General features: G+C 49.5%; 1 long non-coding RNA gene across 1 annotated transcript; it reads left to right on the top strand.

Annotated features, from left to right (window-relative positions):
- The first annotated feature begins 1,878 nt into the window (after positions 1 to 1,878).
- On the top strand, positions 1,879 to 6,709 carry LOC122239199. The gene is made up of 3 exons (XR_006218153.1): positions 1,879 to 2,013; positions 4,099 to 4,265; positions 6,374 to 6,709. It is a non-coding gene; the product is annotated as an uncharacterized LOC122239199 (long non-coding RNA).
- The last annotated feature ends 11,549 nt before the right edge of the window (positions 6,710 to 18,258 follow it).

Below are 18,258 nucleotides of genomic sequence, written 5' to 3'. Positions count from 1 at the left end.
CAGGCGGCGGCGGCCGCGGGGAACTGCGCGCGCGGAGGGGGCGGGGATCCCAGAGCGCGCACCGTAAGGATACAGCGGTCGCGCGCCCGCGCCTGGGGAGGGGGCGTGGCCTAGGGCAGGGGCGGACGCCGTTGGTTCGTAGGTAGGCGGCCGGACCAATCCGGGCCGCAACAAGGACCGGCCCGGCCTCGGGGCCTGCCCTCGCCAATGGGCGTGCCCTCTTGGCCGGCGGGAGGAGGAGCGGAAATTTGAGCCGGGAGCTGGGCACGCTGACGCAGGACGTCCGAGGGCGGCGGGCCGGGGCGTGGCTGCGCGGGGGCAGCTCTCCACCCCCCACCCCCAAGCAGCCGGGAGCCCGCGGGGGCATTTTCCTGCCAGGGCTTCTGTATAGTGGCGGCCTGGAACCCCGGCGTGAAAGTGAGCCCTCGGCAGGGCGTCCCTTTGTCCCTCCATCCCTGCCTGTGAGGGGCACCAGGGATGGGTGCGCCTCGGCGAGGCTCGCCTCCGCTTCTCTTCCAGAGCGACGTTTGCACGGCGGGGAGGCGTGTCCGCTCAGGCTGGGCGCGAGGCAGCAGGCCTGGCCTGGGGGCGGAAAAACTCTTCGTGCACCCCGCCGCAAGAGGGTTCCTGGGTGGCCGCGTCTCGAGACCCATGCCGTTCGCCCCCTCCGTGCTCTTTCTCTCCTGAGCTCCGGGCAATGGTGCGGCCAGGCTGGGAGCGAGGTCACGGGTGGGGCGGGGCCTCTACCGCTGGAAGGATCGGCTGCTCCCCAAACTGGTCCCGGGCGGCTAGGGACCCGGAGGGGACCGCGCTGCCGGTGAGCCTAGGTCAGCCGGAGCCGAACTGGCCCCAGGCTGGTGGTTAAGCTGGCAACGTGGGTGACGTGCCCACCGCGTCCTGTGCTTGCAGGAGTGAACTACGTGCTGGTGCAGCCGGCGCCGCTGTTCAGGGAACGCGGGGCCCCTTCCTCCTCCCCGCCCCAGGCCTGCAGCCAACTTCTCTAGGCTGCCCCTCTCCCACCGCGGTGGAGAAGGCTTCAAACGCCACCAGCTGCGAGGACCCCGCCCACCACGCCCCACCCACCCACTGTCTGGGCCTCCCGAAGGAAATACTCTACTGCGCCCAGTCCGCGCGCACTCCTTGCCCTGGCCCTGCCAACTTGCCCTTGACTTTCACAGTCGCCCCCAGTCTCCAACCCTCGGCCCCGCCGTTCTTATACAGGCCTAGGCCATCACTGGAGAAGTCAGTACATAACTTCCTACTGCCGCAGAATGGAGCGCAGCCACCGCTGCTCCGTACCCTTCAGGCAGCCCCTGAACCACAAGACACCCCCCCCCCCCAACCACAACACCGAGGCCTGGGACTGCAGTCCCTGGGTGGTTTGCCTTAAAGGACGTTCGCACGTGTCAGCTGACAGCGAGGGAAGCCTGCTGGATGAAGGCAGCCCAGGCACTCAAACCCTGTGGACCTGAGAAGAGTGGTGGGTGGGGCAAGGTCATCCTGCGCACAAATTAAGACCAGCCATTTCTCACCAAATTAATTTGGGGCCTGGATAGAAAAAACTTCTTTCCAGGTAATGAAGAAAGAACAGACATTCTCTGTTTCATGTTATGGTGAACCATAAACTGGCCTGGACGACTGAGCACCCTGGGTGTCTGTAACTGAAACCCTACCCTTCCCTCTCACTAATAATTTGGTGCGTCCTGGGAAGACTATGGGACAGAGGGGGGGGTAAGGGGGGAAGGAGGCGTATGCTGGGATGGGCTCTGGAAAGGCATCCGGGTCAAGTCCCTCTAAGAGGGGCTCTTCTTGGCAGGAAGTAATCATTTTGCCAGGCAGATTGTGTTGATGACATTTAAGAGATTTGTGTTCTGACCAAATAATGATTCAGAATGTTCCTCTAATCCCACCACATGTCACAATCAGTCACTTCGTTAAGGATGGAGCTGGCCCTACACCGACTTGCCAGTACCCATCCCCTCTCAGCCAGGGGAATTCTGCCCAGTTTTTGAGGTACCACATCTCTCTGGTTTCTCCATGACCCCTGCTGATACATCCCAGCCTGCACACACTCTGGAGGTCCTCCCACAAGTATGCACTGTTCTAGACATTGGGCCACAGCCATGGACAAGACACCTGCCCTGGGTGAGGTGAAGCCAGCCTGGGTCAGAGGTCTTCTGCACTGACACACAGCCCACCCCCATCCACAGCCTAAAGCAGTCCCTAGGGCTCTCCAGGAGTGCTGAGTGCAGCCTCCCTAAGGGTTTCCCCTTGTGCCCTGTGGCATTCTGGATGCAAAACTCAGGGCTTTGGCTGGCTTCTCAGGCATTTGATCCTTGTTCACTGAAAGCCTCAGGCCCTGCAGCCTTTACCATGTAGAAATATCTTCCAGTATCCAGAGATACATTTCTTTTCCTCAGAGCTAGGAGCCCATGTTTCTCTTGCTAAATAGGATTTTGTCAAACATAGCTCATGTATAGACGAGGATGGGTGGGGATCAAGTGTCAGAAGAAAGTAACAGAATATTCAAAAGCAGAGTAGGGAAGATCAGATGAGAACAAGTAGATGGAGACATGTCTGGGGAGTAAAGAGGTTAAAGACTGAAAAGGTGGCTGGGGTTTCTGGTAAAGGTGGTGGACTGACTCTTACCTTCTAGAGCCCCCTGAAACAACAGCAGGTTTGTTTGTTGTAAGACAGAAATTGGCAAAGACGGGGAGAGGAAGGGAGGATGTAACGACGACACAATTTTTGAAGCTGAAATACTTAGCAGACCAGAGTACATGAAATCCCAAAACGATAGCCAGGAAAGAAAGCCAAGAACAAACTGGAATCTCCAGAAGTTTCACGAATGGGTGGCAGTAGGCACCTCTGGACATGAGTGTGAATGAGGGGCTAAAATAAGAATAAGGCTGAAAGCCTTATTAAGAAGACTTGAGTTGCCCAGATCCCCTCCCTAATTCTGTGCGGCCTACGCCGTCCTGGAAAATTATTATCTAAAGAAGGTAAAAGGGAGCATCTTGGTTGGGAGACACCAGGCACAACTGACAGCTTAGGAACAGGGAGATTAAATGAGCACATAGATACTGGATACTGAGACCAACCTCTGTCCCCCTTTGGGATTGCAGATTACAGGAGCCAGGAGACAAAGGGTCTTTTCTGGGGCATCAGATCAGGCCAAGGGGAACACCTAAACTTCCTGACATCTGTGGTTGTCCAGCCAAGCCAGATCGCCCAAAGGAAAGGCCACTGTTAATGAGCCCCACACATGTGTACAGAGTTTCTAATCAGTCTTTTACAGACTGCCAAAGCTGACCTGGCATCTCAGGAAAGCCTTGTGTCATAAAATCTAAAGCTCCAGTGGATTTTTTTTTAAACAACTTGGAAGAAACAGAGACTAGCAGAGAGAAGTACACGTCAACATAAGTACCAATAATGTCATCAGAGAAATTAAGATATTGCAACCCATGAAGGCAGGACACATATAAAGAAACATTCAGAGAACAAACAAGCAAAAACAGTTCTTGGAAATTGAAAATAAGATATCAGAAAGGAAAAAGAAAAAAAAAAACCCTCAAGAGAGGGAATGGAAGGCACAGGTGAGGAAATCCCTGTAAAAGTAGAACAAAAAAGAACCCCAAAAATTGGAAATAGAGAAAAAAGAAGACCATACAGAAAGTCCATTGATCAAATCATAGGAACCATGAAAGAATGACCAGAGAAAAAATACAGGGAGTGGGCGGAGTCATCAAGGAATTAATCCAAGAAAAGTCTCCACTACTGAAGAATGTGTGTTGAAAGAGCCCTCAGGGAGCCCAGCACATTGGGAAAAAATAGCCCTACCCCAAAGCAGATCTCTGTTCAAGTTCAGAATAATGGGGACAGAAAGTGTCCTGACAATAGAAGCAGGTCACTTAGAGACTGTCAGGAGTCAGAATGGCTGTGGGATTCTCCATAACAAGTAGAAGTTAGAAGGCAAGGGGCAAAGCCTTGGGAAATCTAAAGTAAAATTATCTTCACGCAGACAAAGTACAAACCAGATGTTTTGAGATGCATGATATCTCACAAAATTTACCTTCCATGCATCCTGTGTCATTGTAGGAAGCTACCAGCAATAACGATTCTTCCAAAATGAAGACTTCAGCCAATAAAGAGGGAGGAATGCAGTCCAGGAAGCAGGCAATCCCCACAGGAGGGAAGGAGAGGCACAGGGGGCCACTAGGCCAAGCTGGAGCAGGTCAGAAGCTCTGGGGACACCTCTTCACAAGGTAAAATAGAATCCCTATAGCAGTCAGGAGAGGCTGGGCCATGCTGCAGTGCAAACAACCTCCAAATCTCCAAGGTTTATTTCTGGCCATGCTTCGAGTCTATAGTGAAGCACCCAGGGACAGGTAGGTTGATGAAGCAGTCCGTCTAGAACATGCTGGTCATCATGGCAGACCAAGACCCACGGTGAGAACCCTGACCCAGACGTGTCACTCATGCCTTCTTTCCCACACACAAAATCTACTCTCTCCCACCCCAAGTGGGCCTGACCCACTTTCATTAGCCTTTTAAATTTGAATCTAGAGGCCAGGGACAGGGAAATCCAAAACCAAAAGATGACAGGGTTTCGAGGTGAGGGAGACTCTGCAGTCTCCCTGGAACATAGTCCAGTTCCATAAGAGGCTCAGTGGTTTCCTCATGTGTGTGGTTCATGTGGCTGGCTCTTCTTAGTCTAGAAACCTATGATCTGAAGACCAGTTGTCTGTGCCCTCCACACCCACCCCAACGCTCCTCAAATACACAATCCCAACACACAGTGGTAGAAATGGACAGGATAACACAACAAACTCCCTGATTCATAAAGCAGAGGAGTGGAGGAGTCCCAGTAGATGGTGTCCTTAGCAATTCTAAAATCCAGCTAGGCAGATATTTTCCCCTGCTCAGGAGTGAGGATATTCCTGGAATTATCCCAATCCTGCTGTCTGGGAGGGACTGGCCAGTCACTATTCCTCGGAGTCTTGTTTCACCCTTAGGGGTTTTCTTCGTTATCATCTTCCTCCTCTGCACTGGTGGGGGGGGCGGGCATTGGAAATACACCTTCCTTGGGGGGCTGGGCAATTCCCAGCCCACTTCCGTCTGTAGAAGTTTGGAGATTAAGGGTAATTATAAATTCCAGCCACAAGCTCTATCAGTCCTTGTACGTGGTTTCTTTGGCACTACTAGTTTCTCTCAAAAATATAGTTAGCTTCTCTTCTTTTTATTCTTAAATTACTATATTTTCAGAATATTTTCAACAGAACACTGATGTAAACATGGGGAAGACAAGAAATATAGTCTATGTGTGTCATTTAAAAATAGAACAGATGTGAGAGGCATTTTAGATATGATTTCTTAAGATACATAGGCTCTAGAGCAAACAGTTAAGTTTTTACCATTTTAATCCATATAAGAACGCAACGAAATTCAAGTTTCAATGTTGATGGCTACATGTCTCTTTGGTAAAAATATTATAACCAAGGAAGAATTTTGAAATATTCTGCAATGACAATAAAAAGGTAACTATAGATGGTGTATTTATACAGCATATGAGATGCATATTTAAAGGTTTTTTTAATGTTTATTTATTTTTGAGAGAGAGACAGAACATGATCAGAGGAGGGAGACACAGAATCCAAAGCAGACTCTGAGCTGTCAGCACAGAGCCCAACACAGGGCTCAAATTCAGGCACCACAAGATCATGACCTGAGCTAAAGTTGGATGCTTAACCAACTGAGCCACCCAGGTGCCCCTATAGGTCTTTTAATGCCTTAAGACTTGAGAACACTAAAGATACAGAGGGACATTATCAACTTGCAAAGTCATAGGTCTGGAAATGTTATTTCTCCATGGTTTCACTAATGTGTATGAATATTTTAATTTTTATTTCTCCCTGTTGTGTCCTCCTTATCTGTGGTGTGTCTCATGACTGTTGTGGACATTCTCCTGTGGTAGCTTTCCTCTGCTATTTAGATACCCCTAGTCAACACTTGGGTACACTGAATGGCCTGGCAGCTGGGGCTCCACAGCTGAGGCATTCAGACCCACATCAAAAGGCTGAACTTCACAGGTGCCTGGGTGGTTCAGTTGGTTAAGCATCCAACTTTAGCTCATGTCATGGTTTCACAGTTCATGAGTTCAAGCCCTGTGTCTGGCTCTGTGCTGATAGCTCAGAGCCTGGATTCTGCTTTGGATTCTGTGTCTTCCTCTCTCTCATTTTAAATATCACTAACTGATTCAATTAAATGTGGTTAACTTCTTACCTAATCTATTTGATTCCAGTTAGCTTCATTGTTGAGAGCTGCTTTCATGGTGGTTTTTAATACATGCTTTTCTCTCTCAACTTAATTGCAGGTTCTTTGAGCTTCTTGATCTTTGATGGTAGAATGACACCCTTGTCTCTTTTCACTAGTTCTTCCAAGTTATCCCAGGTGACAATTTAACAAATATTCTACCATTGGATACATGATGGTCAACCCTTAAGCCAATGCTACAAATATTATTTTTTGTTGCAGCAGCACCCCATGTTTGGTTAACCTTCTCTATCAGTCAGGAGCAGCTAAGTTATGCTATGGTAACAAATTATGCCAAAAGTTCCATCACTTGAAATACCAAAAGGTTAGTTTTCAATATATCAAAGGTTGGCTGGGGAACTACTCTGGTGGGTGATCACCCTCAACCCAGCATCCAGATCAGTGGGGCAGCCATTCTCTGGAACACTGACAGTACCTTCTGTTCATAACAGTCATATGGACTGTGCTACCCACAGGGAGCCAGGTGCAGACCCATCATGTCCGCAGAAGGCAAGGAGCTGAGCTATTCAGTGAAGCATTAACAGTTTCCACAAAACCTGTGACTTCTACAAAATGTGACTTCTGAGGCTATTGAGAAAACTGGCAAAGAGTTTGGGATTGACTTAATGGTAAGTAGATAGAAAATTAAATGAACAGAAAAGAAGACAAGTCAGAGCTCCAAAGAAAACAAAATGAAAGTCCATTGTAGTTGACCACTTGGCTCAGTTACAGGGGGCATTTTCATAATAAGAGTAACAAATATGGAGCATTGATCTAATGAACTATTCTATATTACTCTAGTGGGGCCTTTTGAGGAGTACATGTGGGCAGAGAAGGCAAGATGAAAGGAAGCTAAGTCCACATCTACATATGGGGAGATAACCAACAGCAACCCAAACTAAAAGCCCAAGAGGTAGCAATGTGATCATGCTGTGGTAGATAGAGTTCCAAGATGGCCCCAACATTCCAGCCCCTGGTCTACACATACCTCCTCCCATGTAGTCAAACACTGATGCAGGTGTTTCTGTGAAGGCATTCTACAGATGTGACCCAAATCAGCTGACTTTAAGGTGGGAAGGTTATCTGGTGGGCCTGACCCAGTCTCATGACCCCTTTCATCTGGGTCTAGGGGTCAGAGATGGGAGGTCAGAGAGACAGAAAGCATGAGAGGGATTTGAGGTGGGGAATATTTTGTGTTGCTGGCTTTGAAGATGGAGGAAAGGTTGTGTGGCAAGGAACCTGGGTGGCTGAGAGTGGCCTCCAGATGACAGCCAACTGGAACTGGGGACCTCAGCCCTATGACCATAAAGAACAGACTTCAACCACAATCATGTGAGCTTGGAAGAGAGCCCTGGGCTCCAGAGGAGAATATGGCCTGGGTGATACTGTGATTTTAGCCTCATGAGAACCTGAGCAGAAAACCCAGCTGCACCAGCCCTGGACTTCCGACCTACAGAACTGCCAGATCATACATGGATGTTTAAAGCTGCTAAGCCTGTGGTAATCTGTTACACCATAGAAAACTCATACACACCCTGTCTGAGTTACAGAAATAATCAGGGAAGAGAGGAAAGAGGGATTGTCTCTGGGGAGGGGGAATAAAGGAAGGAAGGGAAGTTAAAGACTGCTGTGTTTCATAACAAACCCTGCACCTTTAAGGTAGCCTCATGTTTAACTTTGATGTAAAGAATAATCACAATTAAAAGATTTATCAGAGACTACCAGCACCCAGCTGCTACAGACCGAATGCTTGTGTCCCACCCTGCCAAATTCATATGTTGAAATCTACCCCCCATCCCCACCCATAGGAAGGTATTAGCAGGCAGGGCTTTGGGAGGTGGTTAGGTCATGAAGGTGGAGCCCCCGTGAATGGGATCAGCACCCTTACAGAAGAGACCCCAGAGAGCTCCTTTGTCCCTTCTGTGTTGTGAAGACACAGTGCTTTGTGAAGTTCCTATCTGTGTACCAGGAAGTGTGTTCTCACAAGACATCAAACAGACTAAGACACCAACAAGATCCATCCCCAATTTCTATACCAGTGACTGACCACGTTTCCCACACAACTGTGCAGTCGGCCAGGTAACCGAGTTCTCCATCTGGGAATGTGAGTGGAGGGCTGTGGGGTTGCTTCTGCACTGGGACTTTTAAGAGAGTGGGTTTCTGTCCTGCCTGTTCTCTTTCCCCTGCTGCCAACTGGATGATTATGACAACAAAGCTCTTGGGGATGATGGAGCCCCCAAATAGAAGAGACTGGGACCCAGAAATCGGGCCTTAAGTGCTCTCCTGGATGGCCACTGTATTTCAGCCACAACAATTCAGGGCCCACCTGTTATTGGAGCTTTGCTCATCCTAGCTAATATAAAAGTGGACGTGAGAGCAAGGGATGGAAGAAAAACAAGAAAACAAGGTGTACGAAGAAGGGGGCTTGGTCCCAGGCAAAGCAAGGGTTGTGCATTGTGCTACTGTTATTCTCTAGGGTTGGCTTCTTGGTGGCAGTCAGGCTGTGGGGTGCCCGCTCTGGGCATCGTCCTCCTACTCCTTCTTCCTGGGGCAGCCACAGCCTCTAAGTCCTGCATCTACTCAGGGCCCTGGCCTTGAGCTGGGCTGAGGGTGGCTGGGGTTTATCTAGGACCATCTCATGATGTCCTGATGTTTGGCACCCCCCACTCACAGAAGGCAAACAGTGTTCTCTTCATCCAGCCCAGGGGCCAGCCACTCGTAGGCTCCCACCTGTCCCTGTCTCCTGACTCAATCACACTATCATAAAGAATTGCTTGCGCCAAGGAGGACTTTGACCCTGAGGTTTTGCAGTCCTCAAGTCTGACCATTTCAGAGTTGGATGGGTGGATGAGAAACTTCTGACTGAAACTCTCATCACAGTCACTGATGGCGTGATGCATGAAAAGGAAAACAAGCCATTCTCTGTTGTATGACATGGGGGTGGGGTAGAAAACCGTTTTCATGTGCCATCTCCCAGTGGTCCTGGAGTACAAAATAATTCATCAGGTCCTAAATGATGAAAGCTGACTTCACATCTGGTGCACGCTTACATGGTGAAAGATTAAAACCAGAAATGCTTCTGAGACCAGCCCTCGAAAGACCGAAGAGATATTTACAGTGTCTGCAACAAATGTAGGAGGAAAGCATGTTAAAATGATGGATGGTCCCTTCCAGGCTTGCTGGAGCAGATGGCTCCCACTCCTAAACACAGCAACTGACATGGGATCCCGCCTTCCTTCCTGATAATCGGGGAGGCTCTCTGGTTGCCATGATAATTGCCTGTTCTGTGTGCCCCTTCCCAGTCTCACCCCTTGGTTGTCTGCTGTTCATAATTTGTGATCCTCTCCCTGGGTAGGTGCTCAGGGTCAAATGCTGCATTTCATTCTCTTGACTTAACTCTGAGATTCCTGCCAAGCCCCAACCTTTGAGAACACTTCAGAGCTCCCCTGATCCATTGACACATATGAAAATGCTACAAGGAGGGTGCCATTCCTTCCTATTTCACAGGTTAGAAATCTGAGCCTTAGTCAGCTTGAGAGACTTCCCCCAGGCCACACACAGCAAGATGCAGAGCCCAGCCCGGACTTCTTTCGCCTCACATTGGTGCCCCCACCCCCTGGCCTAATTAATGTGGGGATTTATCAAATCAATTAAATCAGAGCAAGGCTGGTCCATTCTGGACTCTGATGGAAATCCTGTCTAATGAGTATTTCCATTAATGGGATTGGGAGGATTTACAATGGACAATATAGGATAAGACCGTCTTTAATTCTTGGCTGTTTGCATGTAGGATTTAGTGAAGAAGGGAAGGATGGTGAGGATAGCAGATAGTATACAAACGAAGCAGTGTTCTTTTATGCTAGTGCCCCAGATGATACTACTTAGGCATCATAAAATCACAGAAAGCAGGGCTGGAAACAGTCTGCTGGGTCATGCCCACATGACTCACAGTCAGGGGAGCTCTACAGTATGGGCACACGGGGTCTGTTGTCATCTTTGCAGGGGTGGGGAGGGTGGGGAACATCCATCCGTCCATCATCCACACCTGCCATATGTTCAGTTGGTTTCTAGGCTTTGGGTTTCCTAAGTAGGATAGTATATCAAGAGAGTCAGTAGTGATTATACCTGGTTTTGTAGTTAAACTAGTTGACTTAAAATATTTTCAAAATGTAGTATGAGTTGGTTCTTTCTATGCAAGCCTCTTTGAACTGGAGCTTCCGAATCTGATATTTGGTATGAAACTTCTTTCACAGGTAAAGCTGATGTCTGTACAACCAAAGCTATTGATATTCCAGGGGGAAAAAATGTTTTCCACTCCCAAGGAAAAGGAAAGGAGAAGTTGAAACTGAATTAGTTTTAATCTCATTACATGTAACTTGAGAGCAGCCAAGAGACTGCCATCTCTGACCAGAAATCATTTCCCGGAAGTCCAGAAGTAGTTTCTGGAAATTGCTGACTAGGGACCCTCTTTGTGGTCAGCCTTGGGTCTGGTGAGTGACCATGAGGGAGGCCTTCTGAGGGCTCCTCTCCAAGTGGATAAGGAGGCCCCAGCCCTGAGCCAGCCCTGGGGTCACTTACTGCACAATGCTCCACTCCACCTGCCCTCTGTGACCAGTGCCTCAGGTGCCTTAGGAAAACAGGTGCCCAGTGAATGGGGGAATTCTTCGGCCACATTCTGTTGTCTCCTTAAAGCCCCCCCCCCCCCCGACCCCTGATGACCTTTATCCACCTAGGTGTCATTATGAAGCAGTAACTCTGGGACTGAGAAAGCTTGACTCTCACTCTGCAGTCCAGACCCCCAGGCTGGCCAAGAGCGGGAGAGGCAGGTGAGCAGCCCATTTTTTGCAGACCCATTCAGGAGGTGCACACATGCTTCCACCCACAGCACCCCCACCATGTGCTGGTGACACAGAGGTCCAGATGGTGCGGGAGCTGCCGCTGCCCTTTGTGGGGAGGCCTGCAGAGCTAGCCAGGAGGAACAAGGGATGCCCTGAGCCTCCAGGATGCTGGCAAGCTAAAGGGGGAAGCAGAATTGTTGCAATATCACAAGACAGTTTTAAATATTGCTGCAGTATTGTTGCAGTTTTTTTTTTTTTTAATGGCCTCAAAGTTTTTTACACTTCTCCCATTAGATCCAGGCAGTTCTTGACTGCTTTAATGCATAGGGAACAGTGAAAGGGAAGCTATGTGTAAAAGGCAGCCAACTTCCACCTGGCTCTCTTGGGGGGAACTTTCATATGCTCCCTCTTGGAGCTCTGAGCTTCCATATGAGAAATCCAACTGCCCTGGCCTGGAGGGTGATCCCCACCACAGTTCCAGGCATGTCAGTGAAGAAGCATCTGGGCAGCAGACCCTCAGGTCCTCCAAGCCTTCCAGACCTCCTAGCTGAGGTCCCAAACATCAGTGAAGCAGAAGCAAACCATCCCTTCCAGGACCCATCAAAATTCTTAATCCACAAAAGCAATGGTTCTTGCTGTAGGGCATTGTGTTGGGGGTTGTTTGTCACACGACAGTGGAAACGAGAACAAACATGGTTTCTTTAAACCAAGAGATGACTGGCCTAGTGCTCAAAGAAGAATGATCTCTCTCAATCCTGGGGGGACCATTGATGGGAGCCTTAGGTCTGAGGACTGGTCTCTATGGGTCAGCTAATCAAGGGGACATTCTGTGTTTGACTGGGGAACTCACCTGAGACTTCCCTGGTGTTCATGGCGGCCCAGTAGGTGCTGTCAGGGACCCCAAGCCACAAGCTCTCTGCCTTCTCAGAGCCTTCTCTGACACAATGGGTGAAGGCTGTTCTGGATGCTCACCTCCATGCTGCACATGACACATTTGGGGGTCCTTGCAGCCCAGCCCTGTCCTCAAAAGGACTGGGGACCATGGACATCCTGGGCCTGCCCCTCTGACACATTCTCCAAAATTCCACATTTCCACAGCTTCCTTATTGTAACATTATTTAATCTGAAAAACACTGAAAAGCTGATTATTGCTGTTTTCTCCAGGAAAAGAATACTTTCTTTTCTCTTTTCTGCTATCTCTTCCATGTACAGACCAGTTTTCTCTATTTACTCGTTTTGACAGCTCTTGCTAATTATTTACTGTGTCGATCAGCTATTGCTGCATAACAAGATATCCCCAAACTTAGTGGCTCAAAAGAACACTAGGCATTTACTATGACTCACAGTGTCTGTGGATTTGGGAATGGCTAAACTGGGGAGTTCTGGTTTGGGGTCTCTCTCATGAAATTGCAGTCATGACATTGGCTGGGACTGCAGTCATACAAAGGCCTGATTGGGACTTGAGAATCTGCTTCATGGTGGTTCGCTCACATGGCTGGCAGGTTGGTAACAGTTGTTAGTGGGAAGCCTCCGTTCCTTCCCACTTGGTCTTTTCCATGGAGTTGCTGGAGTGTCCTTACCACATAGCAGCTGGCTTCCCTGCTCCCTGACCTAGAGCAAGAGATTTAGAGAGAGAGCCAAGTGACAGCTATCCTTTTTCTGACCTAGCCTCAGAAGTCACATAGTATCACTTCTGCCACATCCTAATCATTGGCTCTTCTGAGACTTGCTAAGTATGGCCCAGATTCAGAGGGGGAGGGGAGTGGAGATTAAGGTGTACCTTTGGAAAGGAGAAATGTCCAAAAATTTGGAGACATATTTGAAAAGCACCATACCTACCCATTATTCAGTGTCCATTATCCCCTCATCCTGTAATTTTATGCTAAGCAGCAAGATACCTGGCTAAAAGATTACATTTCCAAGCCTCCCCTGAAGCAAATGGAGATTAGTGAGATGTAAGCAGAAGTTGTTGGGTGAGGCTTGCCAAAAGCTCTTTAAGAAACAGCTGGCATTTGCCCTATGCCTCTTCCTCTTGTTGACTGCTTGGGGTGCAAATGTGATGGCTAATGCTGCAGCAGCTATTTTGTGACTATGCAGCAACCGCATATGACTGGAAGGCATATGCAAAAAATCAAAGAAAAAACTGAATGGTGCTTGAGTCCCTAGTGACATCATGGAACCTCCCATAACTGACTTGAATTGTCTAACACTGAACTTCTTTTATAGGGAGGGAAACTAGCAGTTCTTGATATTTATACCAGGTTTACTAACGGATGAACACAGATCCTAACTGATAAATTTATCATTGTTTTTTCTTCAAACCTGGCTTGCATAGGACTCATCATTGTATTTCTGAGCCCTCTTCCTACATGATGTTCAAGTGGGCTTGATGTGCAAGTGGGCTGGTTTTCTGGTTGTCTGTAAGTTAAGTTGCTGAAGGAACTGATTGATCCAGATAATCACAACAATCCATTTGGACACTGCTTCTCCTGTCAGACTCAGTCATAGGCCACTTAAGGATGGGGAACTTTGGGGATTGGTCCCACTCTTGATCCAGTTGCCTTTGGCCTCTGGGGATAGGTAACATTGTGCTGATGTCTGCCTAGAGCAGAGGGCTTGGATGAGCAGAGAAGGGCTGTGCTCCATTGTGGGTGAGAGAGAGGCAACATGAGGGGCGCTCTGAGTCTGCCATCATGTGAAAGGTCTAGGTCTGTCCAGGCAGGAACCCCAGGTCATTTAACAAACCAGGTCACCTGCATCACATACAGCTCCTCTGATCTCTGAGAATGCATTTCCTGGTGGTATTTCAGTTCTTCCCACTCTGGTCAGCCAGAACATGTATCTCCTCCTCAGCCATCCTGGAGCACAAGAACCATAGTCAGGAGTCCTGGAGGCACGTCTCTACCACACTATCCCTTTGTGGAAACTCATTTGAAATAGAAGATGCTATCACTCCATAAAAACCACCCAAAATGTAGGGGCTACAATAGCAATTGTAGTTCACTTTGTTCATACTTCTGCAATTTGGGCAAGACTTGGCTCATCGCTGCTCCTTGCAGGGTCAGGGGGGCGCCTCAACTGCAGAAGGAGAACCCACTTCCAAGATGGCTCACTCACATGGCTGGCAAGTTAGTCCTGGTTGTCCACCAGGGGCTCAGCCTGGGCTGTGGGATTGGGGCCTTGATTCCTCTGCAAGCAGGCCTCTCTATAGGCTGCTTGGGCTTCCTTACAGTGTTGTGGGCTGATTTCCAAGAGCACGTGTCCCAAAGATGGAAGTGTAAGTCATGGCATTTCTATGGCCAGGCATCCAGACGTCACACAGCAACTCTTCCCACCATAGTCTGGGTTGCGGTAGTCACAAAGGCCAACCCAGATTCAAGAGGAGGAGACATGGACTCCACTTCCTGATGGGGAAGTAGGAGGGTTCTAGAAGAGCATGTGGGGTAGGAGATATTATTGTGGCATTCTTTAGGAAATGCAACCTGCCACAGAAAGTGTGCCTGAGGCCCTTCATTGCTAAAGTTGGAAAGTATCTGATTCTATTGCAGTTCATAGGACATCAGAAAGGCCTGAAATGCCACGGCTCAATCCCCCTTCCTTCTTTTCAGGAAACCAAAGTTCTTTTTGAGAAAGAGATATAGATATATATTTTCTTTTTAAAGATAAGCTATAATTTCCCAAGTGCCAAGGTGAGATATTCACCTTCTACAGAGCCACAAGCAATGTGGAGCTGGGCCCATCAGGGAAGGGATTTCTGTGGTTCAAGAATTCACTCCTAAGATTGCATCCAAGGCCACTTCCCAGAGGGATGTGTTGAAAGTGACCCCCACTCAGAGCCTTACTACACCCTAGATCTGTCCCCCAAGAGCCTCTGATGCTGAGGGAAAAAAACCCTAAAATCTCTGGCTTTCCCAGCCTCCCCTGGAGCTAGGCATGCCTTATGATGACATTTGGACCAATGGGATCTTTGGGACCCATGGAGAGAAATACCACATCCAAGCAGCCTTCATACAGGGAGAGGTGAACCCTTGCTGCCTTCTGTTCTCCCAGCACCCACTGCCCATGACCCAGAGCCTTGCTGCAGCTTTAGAAGCTGCCACAAGGGCTGAGGAACACCCATACCCACCCTGCTACTTACCTCTGGGCTGCTTTTATGAGAGGAAATGGAGCTCTTCCCTTCTTGAAGGAGGCTGTATTGGGTTTTCTGGAACCAGGTGTGGCTTCTCTTCAAGGAGGCAGTAAGCAGAGCCCTCAGGGCCTTGGTTGGGGGCCTATGGTGGGAAGACTTGAGGAGGAGGGTAGGGGACAAGTCCTGGGGAGGGACTACAATTGGATTAATGTCCTTAAAAGAAGAGGAAGACATTGGAGAGAGTTCTTTTTGACTCTCACTACCATGTGAGGACACAGCAAGAAGGTGGCCATCTATAAGCCAAGAAGAGAATTCTCACCAGATGTCAACTCCTTGATCTCGAACTTCCAGCCTCCAGAACTGTGACAGATAAATGTCTATTGTTGGAGCCACCTAGCCTGTGGTATTTTGTTACAGCAGTCAGAGCTGACAGAGAAACCCTGTGATGCTGGAATCATGATCCCATTGCAATGGGAGAACGAGCTCTGACAGGCATAGTGGGCCACACTAAGGCCACATCCAGGGTCTAGGTTAGAGCCCTGTTCAGATTCCCAGCTCAGCTGATAAGTTAGAAATGCGATGGGCTGCAAGTAACAGAACCCAGTCAACGATCACTTAAACAAATGGAGGTCTCCTGCAATAAGATGTCAGGAAGTCGGCCTTCCCAGGGCTGCGGGAAGGGGCTCAAGGGCACTGACAAGGACCCAGCTCCTTCCCCCTGACCCTCCAGACTCCTTGTGTTCTGTTCTACAGACATCGGCCACAGCTCCAGTCTGCAGTTAGGGCTAGAAGCTGGGGGACGGTGGGGAGGGTGTTGGGAACACATGACTTGTATATGCTCTATGCCGCAACTTTCCCAGAAGACTTCTTCACTTTACGTGGCCATGTCAGCAAGAGGGGAGACTGAGGAAGCACGTCTCTGACTTCCCCGTTCTTATGGTGGGAGGTGGCATTGGACAGGTCCTGAGGATGCCCAGCATTGGTCACTCCTGGCATCTCATTACAGATCCTGCTTTCTGACTCAGAGTGTTTGTCAACTTGGGACAGTCTGGGGGAACTCATTCAAATTTGCAGTGCCCTGTAAGGTTTGACTGGCTACCTAACAAAAGAGCATGCTCTGATGAGTGGGTGTTTATGTTCCTGGTGGGTGGGGTAGAGGATGCACTCTTCCTAATTCCCTACCTTCAGCCTGCCTCAGATACCGCAGGGATTTCCTGATGATGGCTGCTGGCTTCTTTGTCAGCGGGCAGCAAGGGCATGAAATTTGTAAGTTCTCCATGGGCTTGCTAGAAGCAGCTGTAACCACACAGAGCCTCCTCACAGGTGGGACAGGGGATCCCCTGCATCTAAAGGGAGCACATCCTCGGGTCCTTCTTCCTCCAGCTGTGCAGCACAGTTCTATCTTCTCTTCCTAAGATGAGTGGTCCTGCACAGGATTACCTTAAAGCCCACCATGGCTTTGAGGGAAGCCCTTTCTACACAGTTGTTTCCTGGTTTAAGGCACTGCCCTGCCCACCCCACTGGGACTTTAGGGGGGTGCCTGGCCCCTCATGTGCTCTTACTGTCCTGTAGGTTTACCCTGTGGTTGATCTATGCTGCTCATATCCTGTCAAGGCCTCACCAGTCACTCCCTGTGGGTGTGTGGGTGCATTTGCATCTGTGGCCAGCATAACCCTGGCCCCTTCAGGTTAAACTGGAGACACACAGAGAGTTAAACATCTCTCCTGAAAGCCAGAGAAGCTGCAGGGTTCTCATGTGGAATACAGTCATAAAGTTAATTTAGGTCCACAAGTGTTGCCTGATTGTAGGCACTGAGATGTGGCTTCTAGGCTAAGTACCCAGGGTACCAATATGCAGAAGGAACTCATGGCTAGGATGTAGGACTCTGTGCAGAGAGAAGGCAGCAAAGCTTGGCAAGAGCATGAAGAGGCATCCAGGGAGGCTGAGGTATGTGCAAGCCTGGGTGGGTTTATGGGAATTTGCAGGTCTCTCGGGGACAAAAGGGAATTCGGGTGTGATAGTAGAGGCAACCCAAGATCAGCAAGGTGTGCTCAGGGGTGGGGAAGCTCCACCCAGCTGGGAGACAGTGCTCCAGGAGGCAGGTGATGCCTCTGATGCCAGGGGTCCTGTCAAGCTTGGCAAGGGCAGATGGTCACATACCGCAGGAGCTCCTGACACAGGCAAGAGTCAGTGTGCTGGCCCAGACAGCTGAATGCCACGCAGGCACACAGAGGAGGCATAGGAGGGAGAAAGAAAGTTGAGATGCTCAGAAAGGGAAAGGGAATGGGGCTCCTGGGTGGCTCAGTCAGTTGAGCATCTGACTCTTGATTTCAGCTCAGGTAACGATCCCAGGGTTGGGGGATTGAGCCCCACATCGGGCTCTGTGCTGTGTGGAGCCTGCTTAAGATTCTCTCTCTCCCTCTGCCCCTCTCCTCACTCACGCTCTCTCTCTCTCAAATTTAAAAAAAGCGGGGGGGGGGGGGTGGGGGGAGAGGAAAAAAGTGAGGGGTGGGAGAAGCCTCTGGGATAGCCAAGAAGAACAAACCTTGAGGGGATGAGTCCTTCGAACCTCAGCTCAGCTGTGTGATGCTGGGCTGCCTAGTGAACCTCTCTGAGTCAGCTTCCCCATCTGAACAGTGCAAAAAACATCTGGTATGAGTGGAGCTGAACAATGTAATATTTCAGTGTGGGTAGGGCACCCACCCTGTGGCAGGTGCACGTGGCATGGCAGTTACCTTCCCTCCTTCACGTCTGGGGTCACCGTTAGTCACCAGGTGACCTGGAGACCTCATTTCATCAGGTCTCTCCCTCCTCAGTGTTCCGAGAGGCCCCAGGCCTCTGGTCTGACCATAGCAGTGGCCGGGTCCATGACAAGGGCAGCATTTGCACTGAGGAGCCTCAAGGCCCCTGGGCGGCTGCACAGATGCCGGCAGCTGCTGCTAGCCCCACAATGTGGCTTTTGTGAGCCAGGGTGGCAGT

Source organism: Panthera tigris, chromosome B3 (assembly GCF_018350195.1).
Source record: "Panthera tigris isolate Pti1 chromosome B3, P.tigris_Pti1_mat1.1, whole genome shotgun sequence".
NCBI classification, from domain to species: Eukaryota; Metazoa; Chordata; class Mammalia; order Carnivora; family Felidae; genus Panthera; species Panthera tigris.
Note: the sequence above shows the minus strand (reverse complement) of the source record. Positions and strands in the feature narration are given on the sequence as shown.